Raw genomic sequence first — 25,788 nt, 5'->3', positions numbered from 1 at the left:
GTCCCATCTATAAAGTTTCTCTTTTACAGTGGAAAACATAAGGCGATTGATTTTAAGTATGATATAGACAACTAAGAAAAATATGTTGGTCTGCTTTCCATTTTATTAGATGTTTCTATTTTTCCTGTATCACTAAATATTTTAGAGAAGTTTTAAATAATTTCAAGATCAATAGGTTTGTGACAATAAAAATTTCAGCTAAGAACAAGACTATTTCTGATTTTTAAAAATTATTTAAACAAGTTTCATGGTTCAGTTCATTATAAAATACAGCATTTTTAAAATTGTCATATAGGGGACAAAGTTATTCATGAGTTTATTTATAATTTCAATTAGTTAACTTTTCTTTCCCAAGGATGAACACATTTTTTAGGAATCACTACAAGTTAGGCTTGACTAAAAGGAAATCAGACCTCTATCTACTAACCCACCTGCCCTAAGTTATTTCCCGGCTGATACTGGGTTAATAGCACTACCTCTTTGAACTGGTGGATAAATCCTAAAAGTGATATCAATACTGGTTTATTAGCTGCATTTATAAATATCACTGGATTTCTAAAATAGGTGTCATAAGGAACATGAAGTTCTTACAAAATCAAAATATCTTTCACATTCTAAAATACATTTCATTACTTACATACTTTATTAAGGATATGATCTATGTATAAAACAAAACATCTAGAAAGGTGGCTCAAGGAATCAAAAGACAATATTCCTATTCCTATGCCCTAATGGAGGAAAGGAGACATACAGGGGAGTTTGTGTTAGGGGTTCTGTTTGTGAATGTGATAGTGGAAAGAACAGTTTAGCTAAAGCCAGAAGCACTGGTTAACAGTGAGATCACAGGAAACACATTTAATTTCCAATCTCAAGTGTGTCTGCTTAAAACCAAAATTAAAACCAAATAACTGTCCAGTAAGGCTCAAGTGAGAGAGAGTCTGGAAAAGCAGTTTATTGTCTAAATCTTCTCCTGAGGAATGTTGTAGTTGTGGTTGTTTACTGCAAGTAGATAGATCCCTTACCTCTCTGATTAAAAAGCCCTTTACTCTATGACCATGAGCACATCTGTGTCAACACTGCACTATAAAATATACATGTTATAGAGAATAAGCATTCCTTGTATGCTTGCATTGTATTTACTATGTGGTCAACCCAGGTATACTAACCACACAAAACATATGTACATATTTTTTTTTTTATTCTGACTGAATATTTTCAAGAGACTACTCCTGGGTTTTTTCAAAGCAAATCTGTGGACACTCCAGGAGATCTACAAACTACTGGAACTTACAAACACTATTTTTTTGTTTATGAACACATGCTTATTTGGGGGAAAAAAGAAGGACCGTTAATTTTCTTAACTCCCAAAAGGTACCTGTTAAGGTAAAAAGTTAAAATACTAAAACTCCCTTTTGAAACAGTTTTCTAATAAATTATCTTGCTCAAAATTAATCACATTCTAACTTATATAAAGTTCACAATCTTAAGGAGTACTATCTTTTTTCTTTTAATAAAGTCACATTAGTATAGCCAATGGAATGGCATTTGTTTTCTAATATAAATGCAAAAATTATTTTATATGTTTGTGTTTATTGATTATTCTTCTCACTTTCAAACATGAGATAATTTTGTCAAGGAGATTTTCTAGGATTTTAACGCTCTTGCTTCCAAAACACTGAATTCTTCAAATACTAGTAGTTTGAGGTACATATTTAATAAAATCATTTTTCAGAATAATTTACAGTAGCCTTTTGGGGGCTTGAATATTGCCAAAATTATTTTTATTTTCTTTCTTTTATTATTTTTAAATTGAAGTATAGTTGACACGCAATATTACTTACACTGGTTTCAGGTGGTCAATATTATTTTTATGTCTGTGGGTATCAGATGCCTAGATATCAGGCATAGATATTATTATTTTAATAAACCAGAAATAATTTCTGGCTTGTGACGTTCCTTTCTCAGCAGAACACTTTATTTGATATAAACAGTTAAATAAGATAAGATGAAATTACAACTTTTCCAGAACACACAAGCTAAGCAGTCATTGACACATTGATTAATTTTTCTGTGCCTCCATTTTTATAAACAGGCATGGGAATTAAAAACAAGCTAATTCACAAGGTTGTTCTGAGATTAAAACAAGACCATGAAAATTGAGCACTCAGCACTGTCCCTTGCGTATAAAGAGTACTCAATAACTGTGAAGTTTTTTAAGTTTTTAAACAAAGTTTTGAAAATGAAGTAGCAAATAAATTACTGAATAGAAATAATAAATAAATAAAATGACTAATAGAACTAGTAACCTAAAGAAAATCAAAAGAAACAGTGTTTTAACTCCATTAATTATTGAGATCATGAAAAATGAATATTTAATCTTATACTTACTTTATAAGGATGTCTTAGTGTCTTAAAAGGAAACAATCTGTATTTTTGGAGATAAACAGCATTAATGCTGATGTGAAAAAAGTCAAATACCTAAGAGCCTGGCCAAAGCAATGCCACATCCTCAAGTTAAGGAAAATTGATCAGCTTCTAGTGAAATAATTTCAAAAGCATGCTGTTCTAATAGATGTATTATTTTTTGGATAGTCATCAACTATGAAGATATCTCATGAACATTATCTAGTCACATCAAAATTGGTAATATAAAGTTATACTGATTTAGACAACTTCAATAATAATTAAAAGCTGACAAATTACCAATACTTAACTAAATTTTCCAACCCCCTACCTCCCTCTTTTATTACTTAACTCACGTCTTTCCTATGACCTATTCTTTGAACCAAGTACAAGCTGCCAAACCAAACTTGCCAGGAATCAGAATGATTGTAACTGTTTTTCCAGGAGAAATCAGAGGTAGTAAGTACTGCAGGACAAAAGATTTTAAGAAAAAAATAAAAAAATAAAAGATCTACAGATCATATCTTTTACATTTATTAAATTTAGACAGGAGAAAACGAATATAGGAAAAGTATTATTTTTAAAAAGTATTCTTACACTCTATAAAAATTTAAAGACACTTTATATATTAAAATATTCTTCTGACCTTCTATTCTTACACTATAGATTAAAATTCTACATCTGTGCTTTATAAACTTGGTTCCACTTTTCAAAAAACTAGAAATATAAGAATATAAAAAATGAGGAAGTTATAGAATCATACATCAAAATAATAGTATTTATGTCACTTGTTCTTGTTCACTACTTTAATTGGATATTTTACTTTGAAACATTTTTCCCAAAGTTTATTTTCTGTTTAAGTCTTGGGAAGGTAAGAATGTTACTTCCTAGATGCCCAATAGCAGTTAGCTTTCAGCAAATGTCAACTACAAAGCTATATAATAGTGGTTCACAGATTATTTCAAAAAATATCACTTCCTTCGTCATCTGTCAATGTTACAAGAAAAAAATTGCATCCTAAGAAAATGCTTATGATTGCATGTATCATCCTAATATGAAAACTCCAGTCATATTTTTCCATTTTTGTAATCTGTAGAATTTTATTTTATTTTTGTTTTTATTGCACATATTAACCAAGGATGCTCAAACCAAGTTTGAACTCCAGACTTAAAAAATTTCCAAAGGGGCACCTGGATGGCTCAGTCAGTTAAGCATCTGCCTCTGGCTCAGGTCATGATCTCAAGGTGCTGGGATCGAGCCCCATGTCAGTCTCCCTGCTCAGTGGGGAGCCTGCTCCTCCCTCTCTCTCTGCTTCTCCCCCTGCTGCTGCTTCTCTCTCTCTCTCTCTCTGTCAAATAAATAAATAAATAATTTTCCAAAGGATGATGACATAGTAAAGGAAAAAAGTTTTTGATTATGAGACACTTCGCAGATTGAAAATACACTAATATAGTCAGAACAGTAACAAAACATCTATAACACCATCTTTAAAACAATGATTGCATAAAGATCATATTCCTCTAACAATTCAGGCATTTGTAGTCAGTTCCTATATCCACAGATTGTGAATTTAAAAAACAAAATCACTTTTAGATCAAGAGATATTGAAATGCTAAATACAGAGAGTCAGCCCAAGTCTATGGACAATGTGAATTTAAATATGCTGTAGTAGAGAAACAGGACAGCAATGACCTTTTATTTTAAAGGCAAGAACATATAATACAAAAGGCAAGCAGAACCAGAGTTACTGTTTCTTTTACCCTTCCTAATTTTATTTTATTATGTAACTCTTTAATTATTTAAGTGTTATTTTGATTATGTGGCATTCTACATTCACTTAGTTGGGGTTACCCTATGCATAAAAAATGATGCGTTTTGTTTGTTAAATTGGAAAGGTGCTCAACTCTCAGATTCTGATTTGAAATCTAATTGGGGCCTATGAGATATGAATATTTAAAGGTAGAAGGTAACAAAAGAGGAGGATTAGCATTTCAAATGTCATCTAGAAAACAAATAAAATTAATTTTTTAAATATTTTTATATTACCTGATATCTGGAAGTTTATTGGAAATCAGACAGACTTTTCTTCTCAACATTATATGTAGCCAGAAAACAGATTTTATTTAGTAAAAGAAACATAATAATGGTCCAAAAATTTGTAGAAAATTACTAAAGTAGTAATTCATTTGGATGAGCTGATCCCTTTGGTTGATTTTTATTATGTTAGATAATAAGAGTTTAACTATTGGATGATACAAAAAAGTATATAACTGATCAAAATGAATTAATTGAACATTTGAATTCACAAAGGGAAACTAAGCCTTAGAATAAAATACTTTAAATGAAATTTTTCCACAGGCATATTATCTAGTGATTACAGTAGTCTGAATTTCTGAAATATGTTCCATGTAATTGTGGTTACAGAAAGTATAAAAATCCTATGTGACCATACTGTATTCTCTAAGCACGCTAAACAGCCAAGGTCACCTAAGAAACCAGTTGCCATTTCATGCCCGAAAAGAGGACTAGATATGCATGCTGTAATTATATTCCACTACTTTATCACTTCTTTTTCCTCACTACTTAAGCTTTGACTCAGCTGCTTCACTATGTGCACTGACTAAATCAGTGTCCACATTCACAAAATCTTCTAACTTATATCCAAGGCAGTGGCAGGGAAGCAATTATTAATAGTTGGTGGTGGGATGAATGTCACCAGAGGTATACAGTGATCCACATGTACCGAACATAATGATGTTTCACTTAAAATAACCTAGTCACCTACAGGTCATATTAAATGGGAAACAACAAAGATGTCACCCACAAGGTTTGAAATTATAATTAATCCCATGAATAATACAGGTAGCCTTCCACAATAAGGTTGCCATAGCAAGAATGTGAACATCACCTATCTATAACTTGACCAGGCAAAGATTGGGAGCAAGTTCAGGGAAGCTGTGAGCTACACTAAAGTAAAATTTCAAGAACAAATTCCAACTGCTAAGTTTTGGGAGGAAAAACAATAGATGGAACAACACGACAAGTATTTTCTATCTTTCACTTAAAAAAAATTATCTTATAGCTTGGCTGCTGAAGTAGTCCTATAAGCAATAGGTATACAAATAAGTTTGAGAGGATTCAATATGAAAAGAATTTACAGTTCTCTCTTTCACATGTATTACAGATGTCAGCAAGCCAACCGCAAACATGAGATCTAGGGCACAGCTCAGGCTGAATGACTGTGGGAAATTCACAACCTCTCTGAGCACAGTTTATTTCCCTATAAAATGAACAAATATTCTTTTATTCTATATTCAATTTAGCACCTAATACAACTCCTTTCCAATCTTTTTTTCTCTTTTTTTCTTTTTCCTCCCCAGAAGAAATTATCACCCAAATTTTCATGTTTATTTTCCTGTGAGTTTCCTCTCTTATGAGCTTCCAATTCATATCTTTTAATCCATTTTTTTTCTATTGGGTAATTGGTCATACTATCATTGGGCTATTGGCTTTCCTAATATATTCTGGTACTTAACTAGTTATATTTATTGCAAATATTTTCTTCTTATCTGTGGTTTGCTTTCGATGTTCAGATGTTCTTAATTTTATTTTAAAAACATCAATAGGAGCACCTGGATGGCTCAGTCGGTTAAGCATCCAACTCTTGGTTTTGGCTCAGGTCAGGATCTTAGGTTCTGTGGGCTGGGCATGGAGACTGCTTGAAATTCTCTCTCTCCCTCTTCTACTGCCCCTCCCTCCTCTCCTGGTCTGTCTCTCTCCTTTTTCTCTCTCTCTCTCAAAAAAAAAAAAATATATATATATATATATATATTTTTATCTATTTTATATTTATATAATATATATATCTATTATTATATTTATATAATATATATATCTATTATAATATATCTATTATATATATTTTATATATATATCTCAAAAGTTTCCTCCAAAATTATCAATTACTTCTTTTAGGTTTTTGCTTTTAAGGCCTTGTTCAAGTTATCCATCTCTACACAAAGGTAATGAAAATACTGTTCTATACCTTCTTCTCTACACTTTTAGGTTTTATGCATTTTTTTTAATTTTATGATTTCTGGAGGACATAAGCACAAAGTCTGGAGCCTAGCACACTTTGCTTTCTATAATATATTTAATAAAAATTTATAAAATATATAAGCCACAAACTTCAACAAATTCACACACTACCAGGAAATGTGAGGCTAACAAAAGTGATATGGATAGGAAAAAAAAAACAAAACTGACTTGTTCTGAGAAGAATAGTCAAAGTTAAGTTATTAAAAAATAAAGGAAAAATTCATTTATCCTTTCATTCATCCATACAACTAAAACATACTAAAAAACTACCTGCTAAATATGTATATATAACAGAGATTATAAATTAAATTTACAATATAGATTAATGCCTGCTGTGTGTGTGTGTGTGTGTACATGCTTGCCAGGAAATGGGAATACAATGATGGTAAAAACAAACATAATCTCTATTCTCATGGAACTTATCATCTAAGAAAAAGAAAAATACTATCTAAATAACCTCACAAATAATCCTAAAGTTACAGTTACCTTAAGTGCTATGAAAGAAAAGTGTATGGCTCTCTAAGAGCTTAGAATAGTATAAAGAAGTGATGTTTGAGTTGAGACATGAAGTTTAGGAAGAAACTGGGTAAATAAAGCAGGAATGGAAGAGCATTCCAGGCAGAGGGAGGAACATGCACAAAGGTCATGGTTACTTTTTATTGTCTCTTTTCCTCCTCGTCTACTGAGCTAAGCAATAGAAACACCATCATACAGGATTTGTGTTTAGTCTCCTTTGTACTCAAAAGTAAGCCCTGTTCATTGTTCATACATCCAACATTGGTACTGGTGTCTGGCACACAGTGGATGTTCAATAAATACCAAGTGATTTGAAGCAAAATTATTCAATTTTGCAATATATGTGCAATTTTGCAATTTGCTATTGCAACGTATGTGTTCTTTTATTCTGAAAAACTGGACAGAGCTTATATCCCAAAAAAATAGGGCTTGGCAGAAACACTCAAAATCTATGCAGCTTACAACACAAAATTCTAAGCAAAACCATAAAAACTTTTTAATAAAAATCTTATATACCTAAAAGGACATGTAAAATTCTTAATAAAAAAAATAGAGGAAATGCATAAACTTTTTCCTTTTTAGAAAAGAAGAAAGTAGATTTGCGAAAAGGGTATCCCTCTGTTGTATTTTGCATGTGCCTGCATTAGTATACTTTGAATTCAGCTGTAATTGCTAAAGCTAAATATGAACACGCTATGGAAAAAATCACACATGAACCAACTTCAACATTTTACTAACTTAATTCCCAGATTTACAAGTGTAGGAGCTAATTTATACTATAGAAAAATGCATTGTAGCAGAACAGCCTGTACTTAATTGTCTGCTGCCAACTAGGTACTGCTCACACCTCAGAGCACAGCAAAGGAAACTCCCTAGGCGGGTGAAAGTGGTCACGGAAGGTTTCATGGAGTTAGGCCAGTAATGACAGCTGAGATTTGCATAAACAGAAAGGATTAAATGCATATGCTGTGTGTGTGAGGGTGTTCTAAGTTACACGACCTTAACAAAGTGGAAGACCTATGTTTGGATTAGCAAGGTGTGGTTGAGTTTGCAGAGGGCCTCAAGAGCCAGGCACACAAGTTCATATTCACTGAATATGGAAATAGAAACAAAACACAGTTTTGAAATGAGAAAGTGTCAGGAGAAACACCCATTTAGAGTCAGTAAAGAAAATGTTTGTTGCTCGATGCTATATGAAGAGCAAGATTATCAATAAATCATGACAGTCCACTTCTCAGACCTGTTTCAGAATATACTGAATCACCTTTGCATAGGCTGAATACAAATACAAATCCTTTAATGTGCTAAAATGAATGTATGTATAGCCAACACTGTCTAAATGAAATTGACCTGCAAGTGGGCAAGCATACCTTTCATAATCCAATTTTACATATGGGTCATTCCTAAATTAATAAGCATAATAACTTGGCATATTAACCCCTGACATGAATTTTTTTTTTGTTTGCTCATGGGGAAAATGGAATTTAATTGACAAGGTTGAAAAGTACACAGTTTCACTCTTCAAATTTACTTATCACACAAGCATCTAGTGGAAGTGGCTCTTCCACTAGAATTAACACACTTAAAATATAAAGCCTCCATCATTCATTTTCTTTAAATCATTCAACTGCCTAGCATCATCTCTTGCACGTAAGACATCCTTAATAAATAATTACCAAATTAATAAGGAACAAATGAATGATGACCTCTGTCTACAAATGCCAATAACTGATCAATGATAAGATATCTCTGGCCAAAGGAAAAACATGTATACATCAACTTATCATATAAATCAAAAAGGGCTTTTTAACATAAATCCCTTACCCACTCTGATGGTTAAACTGTATGTGTCATTTTGGCTTAGCTATGGTGCCCAGCAGTTTTATCAAACACTAGTCTAGATGTTGCTGTGAAAGTATTTTTTAGATGTGATTAATATCTACAATCATTTGACTTTAAGTAAAACAGATTACCTTCAATAATGTGCATGGTCCTCACCCAATCAGTTGAAGGGCTTAAAAGCAACAAGTGAACTTTCCTGGAGAAGAAAAATTCTACCTCAAACTATAACATAGAAATGTTACTTCAGTTTGTGGCCTGCTGGCTTGCCCTACAGATTTCAGACTTGCCAGCCACCACAATCACATGAGCCAATTCCTTAAAATAAATCTTCTTACAGATAAATGATATAGATATATACACTAACTGTTCTGTTTTTTTGGAAAGCACTAACTGATTAACCTCTCCATTTCAAAAAAAAAAAAAAAAGAAGACTAAAATCACCTGCATTATTAAAAGAAATTTATACAAGACAGATCCCATTATAAGACATTATATTGATTTATACATGTGTATGTTTGTACACACACATACTTAACAAAGATTGATCCAAGTATTTTGGCTTAATGTCAAAGAAATTTTCTAGTAAAAATTTTTTTAATATTTGTATAGACTCTTGAACTGGTTTTGATGGGGGTGTGAACTGCATTACCTTCTTTTATTGAAGAAGAAGAATGTAATCATAGCATCTTTTCCTGACCACACTCTACATCAGAAGCAATCATCACTTTTGGTCCCCAAGGAGTCCTAGTCTTGACTGAGTGCTGAGGATTCCTGGATTTGCACTTACACAACACAAACGCTTTGCATGATTACTAAAATTTATCCCTTTCTCCTAACAGTTTCATTATAAACCACCAAAACTGTGACCACACATACTCACTCCTCCATCAGTTTTAAGAGAATCTCTCTTTTCAATAGATTGAAATGCTATTTATAGGAATATTTCATCTCTAGTATTACTAAAAAAAACTTGCTGTAGTGGTTTTTTGTTTTTTTTTCCAGATTTTACTTATTTATTTGACAGAGAGAGACACAGAGAGGGAGGGAACACAAGCACGGGGAGATGGAGAGGGAGAAGCAGGCTTCCCGCCAAGCAGGGAGCCCGATGCGGGGCTCGATCCCAGGACCCTGGAATCATGACCTGAGCCCAAGGCAGATGCTTAACGACTGAGCCACCCAGGCGCCCCTGTAACGCTTTTAATTCATAAAATTAATAATGATCATATTATTTGGCAAAGAAATTACTAGTTTTCCAAACTGTGGGTTTATTTAAGATGGTTACAGAAAACTGCTTTATTCATTTTTTTTTTAATTTTAACACTTTTAAACCCTTTCTTTTAAATCTAAGTTATTTTGAATCTATATTTATGTGAGTTCTATAACTAGGTTCCCAAGGGGGGGGGATACTAAGAAATATAGCTTTTCTTTTTCTGTTTCACAACTGAAACATTGCCGCTGATAACAGGTGGAAAATAAAAACAGGGAAGAGAAACACATGACATCCAGGATAGACAGCACATATACTCCAAAAACATGAAAGGTAGAACCATAAAGTGAAAATATCCTCTATGAAAATGCCACACAACCATTTCCTATAGCTCATGCCCCTGAAATATAGGGAATTTCTGACCAAAAGAAAAACAAGTACCTAAGCTATTTTTGAAATATTCTTGAGGGCAGATTTATACAGGCACATAATTTACCAATATCATGTAAAAATAATCAGCAAGTCATTACAAAACCAGTGACAGGATGTCCTACTGTAAGTAAGTTTTTCTACAATGATGCAGTCACTTAACTGCCACACTGGACATCCAGAACAATGCTATGTGCAGGGGTGGAGTAATGGAAAGAAGCACACTTAGTCTTCATGGCAGTCCAGGAGGTCACTAGAGTGGCTACAAGAAAGAGAAAAGAAGTCTACCAACTTCCATTCTCAGCAAGGACCAAGGATATTATGGGAACTAAGCTTCAGGAGAACTATGTACGTCTCATTAACCAATATATACACAGGGCCTGGTACAATTTGTTTCCTGAATAAAAGAACCTGTCAGCCTCATGTGGCCTCAGATTTTCAGACATACCAAAATGGGGATCGAAGCTATGGGATTTGAGAGGAGATCCCGTATTTCAAAGGTCTTAGAAAGTGAATGTGGTGTGGATGTTCTGGGTTCTGTTTTCAGCAAGTGACAAACCAGAGTCTCCTTTGACCCTATCCTCTCAAATCAGCCTATTCTACTACTTCTTACTTTCTTAAACCTTGCTAATCCCCTAACAACACCTGCAGCATATATGCCCATACTTCCTGCTCCTTTCACTTTTTTTCAAGACTTTTAGCCATTTTAAGTTACTTGGTTCCAAGTGAAGAACAAATTTTCAGTCTATGAAAAAGCCATGAAGAGCAATATTCAAAGTGAGCCTGGATGTGATTTAAGATAGTGGCTAAAACAGGGAGTAGTTCACACAGATGGACAAAATTCAGGTCACTCTTAAGCAGTATTCATTTATCAATTACTGGGGATCTTCCTATCACTGATTTAGACCAGCTGCTTGAAAACAGAGTAAAATACAAAATTCTTGTCCTCATAGAGCTCATGATCTAATTGGCATAAAGCATAAGCAAGCAGTGAATTATGATACTTTAAATAGAGATCTGACACCAAGAAGAGGCTTCTTGCATAGGATTGCAGTAGGTGTACTTGAATTTACACTTGAATTGGGCTTTAAAGGGCCTACTAAAATAAACCAAATGATGACAGGTTAGTCACTCCAAGTGAATCATGTAGTATCTGCAAAGACAGGCTCTAGGATTAGCAAAAACAAAAAAAATATTTTGCACAATTTTGCAAGAGGGTTTCAGCAAAGCCTAGTACCCTGGATAGCTCCCCTGCCACAGAGGTGACTGGAGACAACGATAGCATACTGGAAAGGGCGGGGCTAGAGGACCTCCAGAACTTCAGAGTTACCAATCTGTCCTATATTGAAATTAAAATTCTTTGGCTCTTAAAATACCTCATTCATTCATGTCCTACATAGACCTCTGGGGCTTTGCGCTTTCTGTATCATCATCCAATGAGCTCAGGTTCACTACTACTCAGAAATATCCTAGGTGGCAATTCCTTCCTTCTCTTACTAAAGAGTTAGCACTGTAGTGTCTTTATCCCTTTATCCCTTCAGTGTTTCAAGCAGTGCGTGGACCTGGGACACTCAAAATTCCCTTAGGGATGCTTTGCATTACACTGTTCCTGTGATCAACTTAGACTATCCCACTGTTGAGCCCTTTAACCTTTCAGAAGCTGCACTGTGTTGATGAAGAAGGTATCTCCTCAATACCACCATATATACACATTGTGTTATACTGTAGGAAATACCTCTCAAAGTTAATTTTAGCAATAATGTCACTGTAAGTTTATATACTTGTTATACACAAACTTCTAATGATTTTTTAATGGCCCAATTTAGTGATCTATGTTTTTAATAATACTCCTTTAGAAAGTGTATTCTAACTTTAAGTAACTCATTTATTAACGAATACTTTTAGTGTTCCTGGGTCTTTGTGCACATGGATACAATAATAAAAATCAAAACAAAATCAAATTAACTATCCTTGAGCTATCTTCCCAGTAGTTAATATCCTTCGAAAATTCAGGAATCCTGAAGTACAGACCCATCAGTTTTATAATAGTATATATTATTATAAATATAAATATATTTAAATATATATTATATATAAATATAAATAATATAAAAAATAAATTACACTTACCTAATTTTCTAATATTGAATTTGAACTACTTTTTCCTTTCCCTAACTGTCTCATCTGATGTTTCTGTATACTTTGTATGTTTTTCCTTTCAAGTCTTTCTTAAATTTCCTAAAGAATACCATGTGTTAGAAAGCATCACTCACTAAACATATTTCATATATTCAGACTTAATGCTCTGGTAATTTGTATATCTATAAATAAACAAAACCAAACAAACAAACACAAAAATAGTTTCTAAAGGAAGAATTGCCTAAAATGTTAAAGCCCACATTTCTTTACTTTTGCCATACCATTATTTATGTTTACTTGTTTGGTTTTATTTGTAAACCTAATAAAGGTTTGTGATATATCATTTGCTGCTATTGCCCAAAACAAACAAAAAAAGCCATCACACGACAATAACAACTCATTAACAGAATCACAGTATTTGACTACTTCCAGGCAAGAGTTAATTGCAGGTAATGGGTACATAAGAAATACGACATGTTAGTCTGAGTTTGCTGGAGAGAGAAGGTTTATCACTAAGACTCCCATGAGAGTTGAATAGGGTTAGTTCAGCAGTATCTGAACACAGGGATACTGCTAGTTTTCATTAATGAGTAAGGAAAATCAGAGAATGTATCACACCATCCTCAGTGTGTTTCTTCAGCTGTTCTATATTCCAAACGTATCATTCAAATAAGTTTTGAAGAATGGAGAAGAGTCAGATCATATTGAAATTAACATGTGACTAGGAAAGGAAAATCAGGGAAACCCTAAAGAATGCATATGCATATTCTACACATCTGCGTACACACATATCACATTTGGGTACCAAACAAAACATGCAAGAATGCGTATTTCATTTATTATGGATTAACCAATTCAGGAGCTTTAGGAAGCCCAGGAGGTACATTCTTTTTGAAACAGACTGACTTATACATAATAAGCATTTACAAAATGTTTCTTGTCGATGATGAATGAGGTGCTCTATCGTGCGACACAGCCAGGTAAAGGAAGATTACACGTAGCAAAATAAGGTGGTCTGGTGATGGTCAGAACCTCGTAACAGACTTGCACTAGAGTTTGGGAAGTGCTACAGAGACCCAGCTATAAATACTTCCAAGAAGTCCAACCAGCCTGAGTATCTGGGCGCATGGCAATGTGCCATAAGTAGCTGGCAACATGGAGGTCCAAGAGTAAGTACTGGACATGAAGCATACTTCTAAGAGCTGGTGATATTTAGGGACCCAGAAGAGTGATATTTTGGGGACAGTATGCTGGCACATAAAAGGACTCAGGAAATGAAGTGGTTTTAGACTTGGGATCCCAGTCTTTAAAGAAATAAAGTACGCTCTGTCAAAAGAAAGTCCTTGCTGAAATGCTGGGAGAAATGGTGACAATTGGGCAATTTATCAAGATGCACAGAAAAAATATTAGGTGAGAACTCAGTTTCAGCTATAAGAAAGAAGCATTACTATAAATGTTATAATATTAGGCTGGACATTAAGAGTGGCCGATGCTAAGTCCCAAAGTGTTGAGTTAGAAACCAGTCAATCTTCCTACTACATAGAAGCATTAGTCCTGAATCAGGGGCAAGACTGAGGCTCCAGTTAACGATTAAATGATTCCAGCAACAGAAACAAGTTCTGACAAAAGCTACAAAATAGGCCGTAAGTAAAATACTCAGTGAAACTACTGATTTTTTTTTTCTTCTTGTTGGTATGCATCTATATCTACTCATGTTATTGACTCATTTAAGCACATTATAAAATATATAACTTTGTACAGTCCCGTAAGAGGGCTTCAGAATAGCCAAATTCAACTCTTTAATTATCCATGGACTTCTAGAGAATCAGCCTTTAAATATTTTCTTTGCTACAAACACTTGAACATTGATTAAATCCACATTTAAATAATTTGAAGATTAAAAGCCAAAAGAAACTAAGTTGATACTACCCTGTTAATCATATTCCCTTGCTTGAACAAGGTACCCAAAGCTGTGTCAACCTTTTCAGAAGATAAGCTGTATATCTCCAAATATGGAGAATATCTAATGTTTGAACATTCTCTGCATAAAGACACTCAGTCTTCAAATTATACTTGTTTACATCTTAAATTTTTATTAACTAATTGGGAGAATCTGACCAGATGGGGGTTGTGACTGAATGGCAGGGAGGGTGAATAATAACGGTGTTGAAAAGCACAAGAAGGGAGCTTCAGCCTTGCAAGAATTCCATCACTTGTTCAATCACCCAAAAAACAACAACAGCATCACTGAAGAGGGTAGCAACAGCAGAGGCAATGCACAGAGATACTGCTGAGCCCTGAGTTAAATCAGGAATAAAGAGAAGATACACTCCTTCACATTCTGTCTACTGGTTTCACAATTTCTGCATCAGTGTAATTTAAAAAAAAAAAAAGAAAAAGTTTGGTTTAGATAGCTTGGCAGACCACAGAACACAACCTCAGTTTCCTCATTTCTGAAACATATACAAAAACAACTTTATAATGTTAGAAGAAACACATATAGAGTGCTTATCATGTAAGACATGCTCAGCACTTTAGAGCCATTGTTGTTAATGAAATATATCTCATCATTTGCAAAATAGAAAGGAAAGCAGTACCTGTATTTACGTATGTCCTAGGACTCCCTGTGTTTTAAAATCTTTTTTAAAGTATCTTTCTTTGGAAAAACATAAAACGCCTTTAGGATGATGGCATAGGGTTACTCAACCAATATTTACTGGGCATCGAGTGTGTGTTAATCTTTGATGATATAATACTGAACCAATCACATAAATACACATAAAATTAAAATTGCAGTAAGTACGCAAGGTAGAGAAATATAGAACTAAAACAATATATAATGGGGCAACTGATATAGCAAAGGAGGCCAAGAAACATTTCCTCAGGGAAGGGATTATTGAGCCCATAACTCAAACAGAGAAGAGGGCTGAGGTAGAGAAAGAGAGAGGGGCAGGAAGAGAGGGAGAGAAGGAGGAGAGGGAGAGGGATACGGAAAGAGTTACAGGATGTGAAAACAGAAAATGGTCAAGCTTTGTACATATTTTTATGACTACCAATAAGGCCTAGCCTGGGGTCTCTAGGGGTCCAGTTAAATTCTACACTTTTTAAATTGCTTCCCCAATCAACAGCAAGTATATGTATGGGAACTAGAAACTCATTTAATTCCTTTCTTAAATAGTTATAAACTAATACATACATACATACAGTTAAGATGAAAATCTTCTGATGGAGAATGTCATACTTCCCAGATCTAAACAGTTAAACCTTAGTCATCTCTAACAGCTGAAGAAAGTACTTAGCTCCAAAACAGGCAGAAGACACAGCCTTCAAGTTTCACTATAACATACTCTAGGTCAGTAGTTCTCAAACTTGAGAGTGCATAAGAATCACATAGAGGACCCCAACCTAGAATTTCTGATTCAGTTTGTGGTGGGATTAGAATTTTAAGGAGTTCACTGCTGCTGTTATTCAGGGAACCATATTTTGAGAACTACTGGTCTGGTTTAAAAATCTGCCATTCGACAAGGATGTGGAGAAAGGGGAACCCTCTTTCATTGTTGGTGGGAATGCAAGCTGGTGCAGCCACTCTGGAATACAGTACAGAGCCTCCTCAAAAAGTTAAAAATAGAACTACCCTACGGCCCAGCAATTGCACTACTAGGTATATACCCCAAAATTATAAATGTAATGATCAGAAGGTGCACCTGCATCCCAATGTTTATAGCAGCAATGTCCACATTAGCCAAACTATGGAAAGAGCCCAGATGTCCAACAGATGAATGGATAAAGATGTGGTATATATATACAAAGGAATACTACTCAGCCATCAAAAAAATGTAATCTTGCCATTTGCAACGACATGGATGGAACTAGAGGGTATTATGCTCAGCAAAATAAGTCAGTCAGAGAAGACAAATACCATATGATTTCACTCATATGTGGAATTTAAGAAACAAAAGAGATGAACATAGGGAGAGGAAAAATAAAATAAGATAAAAACAGAGAAGGAGACAGACCATAAGAGACTCTTAATCATAGGAAGCAAACTGAGTGTTGCAGGAGGGAAGGTGGGGGGGCGGAGCTAAATGGGTGCTGGGAATTAAGGAGGGCACTTGATGTAATGAGCACTGGGTGTTATATGCAACTGATGAATCACTAAATTCTACCCCTGAAACTAATAATACACTATATGTTAACTAAACTGAATTTAAATAAAAAATGTTTAAAAATCTAACCTATACTAATACTGAATTTAAAAAAAAAAAATCCATGGTCTATACTTATCCGAGAGGGAAAGCTTTCCTTCAGAGAAGAATGCCAGCCAGTAAATGCAAAAAATAATCATAAAATCACCACTTCCCAACCCCAAATGTTCTATTTCAGGTCAGAATCAATAGATCCCAAAACCATTCAGTGAAAAGTTGTTGGGAAACAAGATACTCACATAGTTTTTAAAAAAATAACTAATTACAGTCTGCACTTATTGTGATGAGCACCAGGTGTTATATGTAAGTGCTGTATCACTAAATTGTACACTGAAACCAGTATTACACTGTATGTTAACAGGAATTTAAATAAAAACTTTAAAAAAAGAATTTGCCATAAGTTAATGTTTCCTTTAAATTTTATATTGGTATCAGAACATAGTTACAGTGTTCAAAAATTTTAATCAGCTTAATTAAAATTTAAAAAGCATTTAATGCAGTGTAAATATGCAAAACCAAAGGCAATATTTTAAATTAATCTAGGTAGAGGGCTAGGCATTTGGTCAAACAAACTGTGTCCATCAATGATCAAAGCAGAAATCTTTCTTAAAAAATTTAATATCATACAACAGACACTAGTGAACAATTTCAACCACCATCTACCTACCTTTCTTTCTTTCTTTCTTTCGGCCATTTTATTTAGCTCCATGAAAACAGCTTAAAATGCAATACAGTCCTTTAAAAATAAGAACTGATAACAATCTCTTGGTACTGTATCAACTGCAGTTTAGATTGGTCACCTCTATATTTTTATATTTAGTTTAAGCTACTTACTGAAGAATGGTTCATTAGGGTGTTTTGTATCAATTTCCCCATCTTTTCTCACTGCTTCCCCCACCTCAGACTTCATGTTTTATTGTTAACTGACTCTCTTGCATTGTGAAGATAATATTTCTGATAGAAGTATATGTCCTCAATATAAAGCAAACAGATTTTATCACTATCCAATAGGGAAATAATGCAGAAGCTGTCAGTCATACAGTAGGAGAGATTACATTATCAAAGTGATACACCTGTGACATATAGTCTAAAACCAAACTCAAAAGACACCTATTAACAGATAGCCTGGTTTGTACTGTTACTATGTTGGAAATCATCCCATTCCTACATGAATATGAAACTGGTGATTCAATAGGCTTTTCACTTTTGTAATAATTCTTATCTATTCACTGTCAACAAAATATATATATGAAAATCTTTTAATCCACCTAATCTGAAAGTAATTCTATTCTATTATCTATTGAAAGTCATACCTAATATTTGTACTATTTCTTTACTATTTGTACCTGTTATAACATACTTCTAGGGTGTCATATTGAAAAGACAGGCTCAAAGTCAATTCAGATGTTTCCTCTTGTGTTCTTAAAATGAAGAAATTCATTTTAAACAGTTTTATGTTTCTACAAAAACAAACATATATACAAAGAAAAAACAACTAAGTTTGGAATGCTTAGAGACAGGACATGCTCTTATTGTTACTACCGTCTATTTTACCAGAAGATAGTCTAAAAAATCTTTAAAATCACTACAATTCTAAAAATTATTCCCCATGAGTCCTGCATCCTAGTTCTATATTCATGAAAAATAATGTAAAGATATATTAACTATTATGTGTGTGCATTCTAATAACTTAAAAATATTACAGAAAAAGTTATTTAATGGATTATACATTTTATATAAAGAATAAATATAAAGCATTCAATGAATGCTGGCTATTAATATAGCTATTCTTTTACCTATCTCATTCTATTTTCCTTTAGAGCAAATCTAAGGAGAGTTGGTTAAGGATGTACCTCAAACACCTCAATATAAAGAGGTTATCCCTACCATCTTTGATACTAATACCAAGTACAACCCTTTCGTGTGATATGGTATTTTTAAACATTTTGAGTAAGTATCCTCTACAAATATATTTTGAGCATTTTGTTCACTAAAAGGCAATATAAAATCAAAGATTTGTAATCTTAGGCACAGAAATTCAATTAATTTCAAAAATAGAGTATACAGAATGTTTGTACATCAAAAACCAATTCACCCTGCCCTTTCCACAACAAATTCAACTGCTCTGCAATATCTAAATCTATTTCAAACAAGCTTATTTCCCCTTATATCTTTTATTCTTTTCTATAATTCCAGGAGACTTGCATCTTATACCTCATAGTTTATCCACAAGCCATTAATCCTATTTATCCTTTAAGATCAAGACCAAGCAAGTCTTACCTACCCCTGAAGCCTTTCGTACAAAACTCAGTATGAAATGTTGTTATGCTCTGAATTCCTGCAGTCCTTGTGAGATATGCAATCTCTTATTGTGATGGGTTAACTCTGTTCAAGCACGTGCATCAGATTTGTCCCAATTGGAGGGTAAGCTCCTGAAGGGCAGGGAGCAAGAATTCTTAACGTTCCTCCACAATGCCTAGATAGTACATGGCACATGACAGGCCCTTTATTATGAGTACTATGTTGAGTAATAAAATGCAATGAAGAGTTGAATAACAGGGCGCCTGGGTGGCTCAGTTGGTTAAGCGACTGCCTTCGACTCAGGTCATGATCCTGGAGTCCCTGGATCGAGTCCCGCGTCAGGCTCCCTGCTCGGCAGGGAGTCTGCTTCTCCCTCTGACCCTCCCCCCTCTCATGTGCTCTCTCTCATTCTCTCTCTCTCAAATAAATAAACAAAATCTTTAAAAAAAAAAAAAAAGAGTTGAATAACAATAAAAAAAGTTTTTCATTTTCTACTGAGTTTGATGTAAATTAATATTCTATAGTATAAATAATACATATTTTAAAGTAGTAAACAGTTACTGATTCTCTGACCATGTCAAAGAACAAAATATTCGTAGATATGACTTCTTAATGATTGTAGTAATACAATTCATCAAGTACATTTTTAAATTCCCCATTATATCTACATTCCAATGATTCGGGAAAGTTAAGGCAGCAAACCTGAGTGGGGGTCCTCAGTCTAAGTCCTAACGTAAAATATAAAACTACACATGCTCCAATGTTGAAAGTGTATCTTATTTTCTTAAGTAATCTCTACACCCACCATGGGTCTGGAACTCACCACCCAAAATCAAAAGTCACATGCTCTACTCTGAGCCAGCCAGGCACTAGGAAACTGTATTTTAAACCAATATGAATCTAACTAAATCAGAATAACAAATCCTTAACTCTACTTTGTCTCAAAATGAACAGGAGGGTTAAGGAAAGCTACTTCCACACTGAAAACAAAAACAACAACCAACAATTGACATGTTTTGATCAAAGTACTGAGCTCCTTAATTAATATCAAATGAAGACAAATCACTCTGACAATAGGTTGACCACTTCTCTTTCTTCTCTGTGAAATTAATGAAGGGGTGGTTGGAATTTCAACGTTTTTAAAAACACTGTGCTTGGCAGGCCCTTCGAGACATTCCAATTTAAAATAATAAAGATCCTGTCCTACTCTCTCAGTCACAACCCAGTCCTAGGTTACTACTTCTAAGAACAAATTTGCTAAAGCATAATTGGTAGATACTGTCCCAAATCATCTCTAAGCTTCAAGTTATGTCTTTCGGAATTTGTACCTGTTATAAAGCAAATAGAAAAAGAAACCGAAAGAAATTGTGTTGCAGCCTAGATTAACAGTATTTTAGGTCTTTTCTTAATAGTTCTTAATTAGTAGTAATCAATATAAACTCACCTAGGTGTCTTGCTTCTCTTTCCTCCCCAAGGCTTTTAATAAAACCAGCTTTACAATAAAACGTGTGTGCATTATTTTTAACAGCCTTTCTTGGGGGTAGAGATGGGAGAATATGTGTTACATTTCAGTGGGAAGGTATTCAACTGTAAAATATGAAAAATGAAAGCTACTGAAACCAAGTAGGTACTTTGTGTCTTGTGGGTCCTATTGATGGCCTTAAGAGGTAAGAGAAGTGGAGAACAAGTACATAAAAACATTAAAAGGCAAGAGATCAGTGCCTTCTAAGAAACATTTTTTCCTACCTGTAAAAAGACAAGTGCTTTCTGACTTCATTGCATATTCCAGATCCCACGAGAGAGGGAGAAAAAAGCAGAATTGCTTCTAATTCTGAGAAAGAAGTGGAGAAATGGGAGAGAGGAAGAGAGAAATTAAAGAGGGAAGACGAGAAGGAGAGAGGGGGAGGGAGGGTGTGTGAGAGAGAGAGAGAGAGAGAGCTCAGTATACACTGAAGGAAACCCCGAGAAATTTCACAACTCTTTGCCATAAATAGCCTTTCTTCTCACTCTGGATACCTCCTCCTCTACATCAGCAAGCTCAGCCTCCACGCGCAGAGAAGCACCATTCACAAATCCCTCCGTCACCCCTTCGCGCAACCCTACCCCTTGATGGCACCGCCTGTACGAGTCCCTGGGACACCAGCCAAAAGCTGAGGGGGCCCCAGGGTTTCAACTCAAGGCTGATTATCTTTTCAGGTGAGCCAAAGCATTGATTAGTCATGAGCGCGAACGCACACGAATGAGCGTGCACGCACACACACACACACACACACACACACACACACCCCTCCCTGGAGCCCTTGACGCGCCACCACAAAGCAATTTGTTCACACTAAGTCGCTGCCGTTCCTGCCGCCGCTGGGGAGGGTCTCGCCTCCAATCCAGGAAGCTAGCGCCTGAGGACAGGCAGGCAGACGCAAGAGGCGGTCCCGGCTCGGGCACCGCGGCTCCACTGGGAGCCCCGGGCTCCCCGCCCCCCCTTCCTCCTCCTCGTCGCCGCCCCCGCCCCGGCGCCCGCCGCGCCGGGCGCCAGCGCTGGCCGACTGCCCCTACCTGCGGGACGCGAGCGGTGAGGGAGGGGAGCGGCCCGGAACCTGCGCCAACTCTTGCCTCCGGCCGGCCACGCTCCGCTGCGCCCTGGAGCTGCGGCCGCGGCCACCGGGAGCAGAGCGCTCAGGAGCGCGGAGGAAGAGGCCACGCCGGCGCGGGGAGTCGCGGGCCGGCAGCGAGCGGGCCCGTCCCCCCGCCCACCCTGCCTGCAAGGCCAGGTCTCCGCGCGGCGCACGCCGGGCCCGCTGCGGGCGCCCCGGGCCTGGGCGGGGGCTGCTCCAGGGCGACCCGGGCACGGCGCGGTCACCGGCTGGGCAGTCACCCCTCGTCCGCCGGGGTCTGGCCCCGGCGCAGCGGCGACGCAACGCGCGACCCTCCGGGCGCGGGGGCACCGGGGGCGTTACTACCTTGAAGGGCTCCGCGCCGCTTGTTAAGGCTCCTCCCGGGCACTCAGAAATGTATGTCTTCGGGGCACGGGGGTGTCTTTCCTGGTCCCTTCCTCTGCCCTCCCTCCCCTTCTCGGCTGTTGGGCTCCTTTTCTCCACTCCCAGTTGCAGAGTCGAGCTGCGTTTTTTAATAATCCTCCTTCTCCTCCTGCCTGCGCCAGCAGAGCGGCTCTGCCTGAGCCACCGCTTCCCAGTCAGTCATGTTGTTGAGAGAGAGGGAGAGAGAGAGACACGGATTGGCAGTCGGTCGGCGACTATTTGTGGTGAGAGAGAGAAGAGCAGAGCAAGAGGAGGGCAGGGGAGGGACGTGGGGAGGCGCTTCCAAGTATGTGAGTGCGCGGAGTGTGACTGTGTGCGGAGCGCCGGGTCCACCTCCACGGCAGGCCGCGCTCCCCGACTGTGAAGAGGGCGGCGGCGAGCGCGGCCTTTATAGGGAGTGGGGGGGGGGGGTTACTGAGCGGGGGGAGGGGGGAGGCTTCGAGGGCGGCGCCCAGCCAACTGCGTCTGCTGGATACCACGCGCGCATACTCATACATTAAGGCGCGCACACCCAGGGCTGGCCCGTTGCTGAGTTTTCATTTCAAGGGAAGCCGTTTCCGACCGCGCTGACTTGGCTTTCCCCTAGCCCATCCTTGTGCGTGTGTGGAGTCCAAGTGCTTTGGTAGTTCAAAACAGAAGAGGGGGAGTCTAAAGCAGTGCGAAGAGACCTCGGGGATGCTGAACATGCACTGTATCTTTTCTCTCCAAACCACCAATGTTACCTTCTTTCTCTTACACCTCTCAGCGAGGAAACTGTGAGGTTCTTTACCCCTTTTTCCTTCTCACCCAACCTGTTCATATACTAACATGTCTCTTCCCTCCATGGCAGCAAGGAAAGAAACCTGGCTTCTTTCCTCTAACCAAGTCCCACTTCCCAGGAACCATTTACAGCAATCAATTCGTCTTTAGGATAATAGAAGCATTAGGACTGTGACCTGGAGTGGAACTTGTGTTCCTACACCTAAGGTCCTCGACCACATGATAATTACAAACAGAACCAGCTACCATTTTGATATCATTTGACTGATGGCCCCTGAAGAAAATGTTGCAGCTTAGAGATGGGGAAGACTTCAGATGCATGGTGCTATTGCTTACCTGATTTATTTGTCCTGATTCTCTCTCCCATTGTATTGCTTCATTTCCTTTCAGGTTTGCACTGGGTCCTAAACTTTTTCCCATTCATCCCCTTCTTTATATACACTCCAATATATTTATGCCTAGCAGGCAATACAGCAGATGGACTGCATTTAACTGTGGTGGGGAGGGGAGGGGGAACATTTTTTAACCCGTTCTGGTGCCATGTCGGACCATTTCTAGATAGATAATTCATCTCCAGTGTTAAGTTCCTACGCCTGACATCACCTCCCTAACTAGCCTGATGCGCACTTTGTGATCTGGTGCACTACTGTGTTGAGAAACAGTTTCTAGGAATCTAAATAATCTAACTGGCCACAATCTGCTGAAATGTGAATGTATTGGGTATAAAAGCAACGTGTGCTTTTTGAATATTAGTGGTTGATGTGTATTTTGGCATGGATACAGCCCTGATTTGGGGTGACAGCTATGGAAAATTCTTTTTTTCATAAATGTGACAAAAGAAAGTTAAGAACATTTCAGAAGCTGCGGGGGGGAGGTGGAAAGGTTGATAACTAGTCTCTCCTTATTAGTAGTTCATGGCCATTGCTATGTCCACACGTTTTTTGTTTTTTTGAAATGCTTACCCATTATGTATTTTCCATGTTACCGTTTTCACTCTGATTTTCCTTTCCCCTAGTTTCTTCATGCCTCATACAAAGAGTTTAGAGTCTGTTAAAGTACATTAAAAGTGGCTTAAGCATATAATCAAGAAAAGGCAGCAAGGCTGGGACCAGTGGACAAATATATCAATAACATATAAATACAGGACATTTTAGCTCCTTTGATTAAGCATTGAAAAATACATGTACTAACAAAGGATGTTGGGATTTAACGTGTACATGTCCTTTGAAAAAAAGCTATTATAATTTCTTTAATTTTACAGCCCAGGAAAGTCATATTTGGGGAAGGTAGGTAGTTAACGTTAGGTCACATACAGGTTAATCTATGCAATTGGAGCTCAAAGTACTCTACTCCCATTCAGAACACCTGGTTTAGTCGAAAGTCTTAACAGTTTCTTTAGCGTTTAGATAATTATGAAATAAGCTGATCCAAAATCCTGTGGTATTTTCCTTCCATCTCCCTCCTACTTTTTCCAGTATAAGAAGGGATTACAAAATATTTATTTTTTAAAGTTAGGCAAGGATTTAAAAAATCTTAAGTAGTTGGACTTATAGATGAAAAATGTTAGGAAACTTTTCTCCAAAGTCCTTACTAAAGGAATCCTGCTATCACCACAAAAGAAAATTCTGTAGAAGAGATATTCCTGATCTGAAAATTTGCACCCTGCCACTAAATATGTGGGTTTTGTAAAAGATGCAAATAGACATTTAAAAAAAAGTTATTTCCCCCTTTAAGAACAATGCTCAATAATATTGGGCAAGTTTTTGGTGTTTTGTCCCAGGTCTCTATTTAATAAATTGTCATCAATAATGATAATTTAATAATGACTCTATAGTGCATACTTTAAAATTATACATTAGACCAGATATTTCAAGGGCATTTTTGGTAACCACAACTGATTGTAATTTTCACACTCTCAATTGCATTCATAATTAGTGAGAACCATGACAATCTGTCAATTGCCTTTATTCATTAAGGTATTAAATAAGCCAACATTTCTCGCTTAATTTTCTAACAATTTTGCTTCCAACATAAAGTCTAGAATTCATATACACTACACCAGAAAGACATATGAAAATATACAACCTAAAACACTTCTGAAAAGTTGATTCATTTAACTATTTTGTTTTGTTTTGTTTTGTTTGAAAAAAAAATCTGCACTGGGAACCGCATTTATAAATTCTAATGAACAACATTTCAGAAGTAAATGAATTATTCTCTTTCAAGATGATTTAATGTTTCAAGTAGAATTTCCCACTTTGCTACACTTTCAATGATACAGTTTTTGTTGTGATAGGAAAACAGAAAGTGAATGACTCTTTCCAATTTGTTCATTTTCATCTCTTATGCTTGCTGCTGTTTGGTTCCCAAGTGCATATAACTGGCAAGTTCAATGAAGATTTGGCATTGCACCATTTGATGAAAGCAGAAAAATTAGGTTGCCAATTACATATGTGCCCCTTATGTGCACTGAATTCTCACTGAATGAAGTGATGAGCCAAATTAGAAATCCTTCAGTAGTGGTACCTAAAAAGTGAAATTAGTGTCTAGGGAAGGTAAGGAGATAATTTTTCTTTACAATGCTATTACTATAATGAAATGTATAAGATGTTTTAGAAAGTGAATTAACTTTAAAATATTTGCAAGCAATATATAGATGAAGTATCAGAAAATAAATTTAAAACTTGCATTTCCTTTTTGCCGTCCTAGCTATTTTATCACCCTTTGATTTACTTCATACCCTATCATAATTATCCAGTCTTTATGAAGAAAGTTAGGTAAAGGCCACTTCTTGCTTTAGTCTAATAGGATAAAATGAATGAAAAAAGAATTAAGTGCAAATTTGTTATTAACA

General features: G+C 36.4%; 1 protein-coding gene across 12 annotated transcripts in view; it reads right to left on the bottom strand.

Annotated features, from left to right (window-relative positions):
• Positions 1 to 22,524, bottom strand: part of CCSER1 (coiled-coil serine rich protein 1) — a 1,348,832-nt gene extending 1,326,308 nt beyond the window's left edge. For 7 of the 12 annotated variants that reach the window (XM_064584812.1, XM_064584811.1, XM_064584809.1 and 4 more), the window contains exon 1: positions 22,098 to 22,524. The gene's annotated coding sequence lies outside the window, so the exon portion shown is untranslated. Of the gene's footprint in view, positions 1 to 20,584; positions 20,728 to 20,886; positions 20,972 to 21,693; positions 21,987 to 22,097 lie in introns of those variants that run through there. The other 5 variants (XM_064584806.1, XM_064584808.1, XM_064584805.1 and 2 more) reach the window with 3 other exon arrangements.
• Positions 22,525 to 25,788: the final 3,264 nt, after the last annotated feature.

Source organism: Mirounga angustirostris, unplaced genomic scaffold (assembly GCF_029215605.1).
Source record: "Mirounga angustirostris isolate CCGP_5_RB_7025 unplaced genomic scaffold, mMirAng1.0.hap1 SCAF_2, whole genome shotgun sequence".
NCBI lineage: Eukaryota > Metazoa > Chordata > Mammalia > Carnivora > Phocidae > Mirounga > Mirounga angustirostris.
This window is presented reverse-complemented; position numbering and strand designations above follow the sequence as displayed.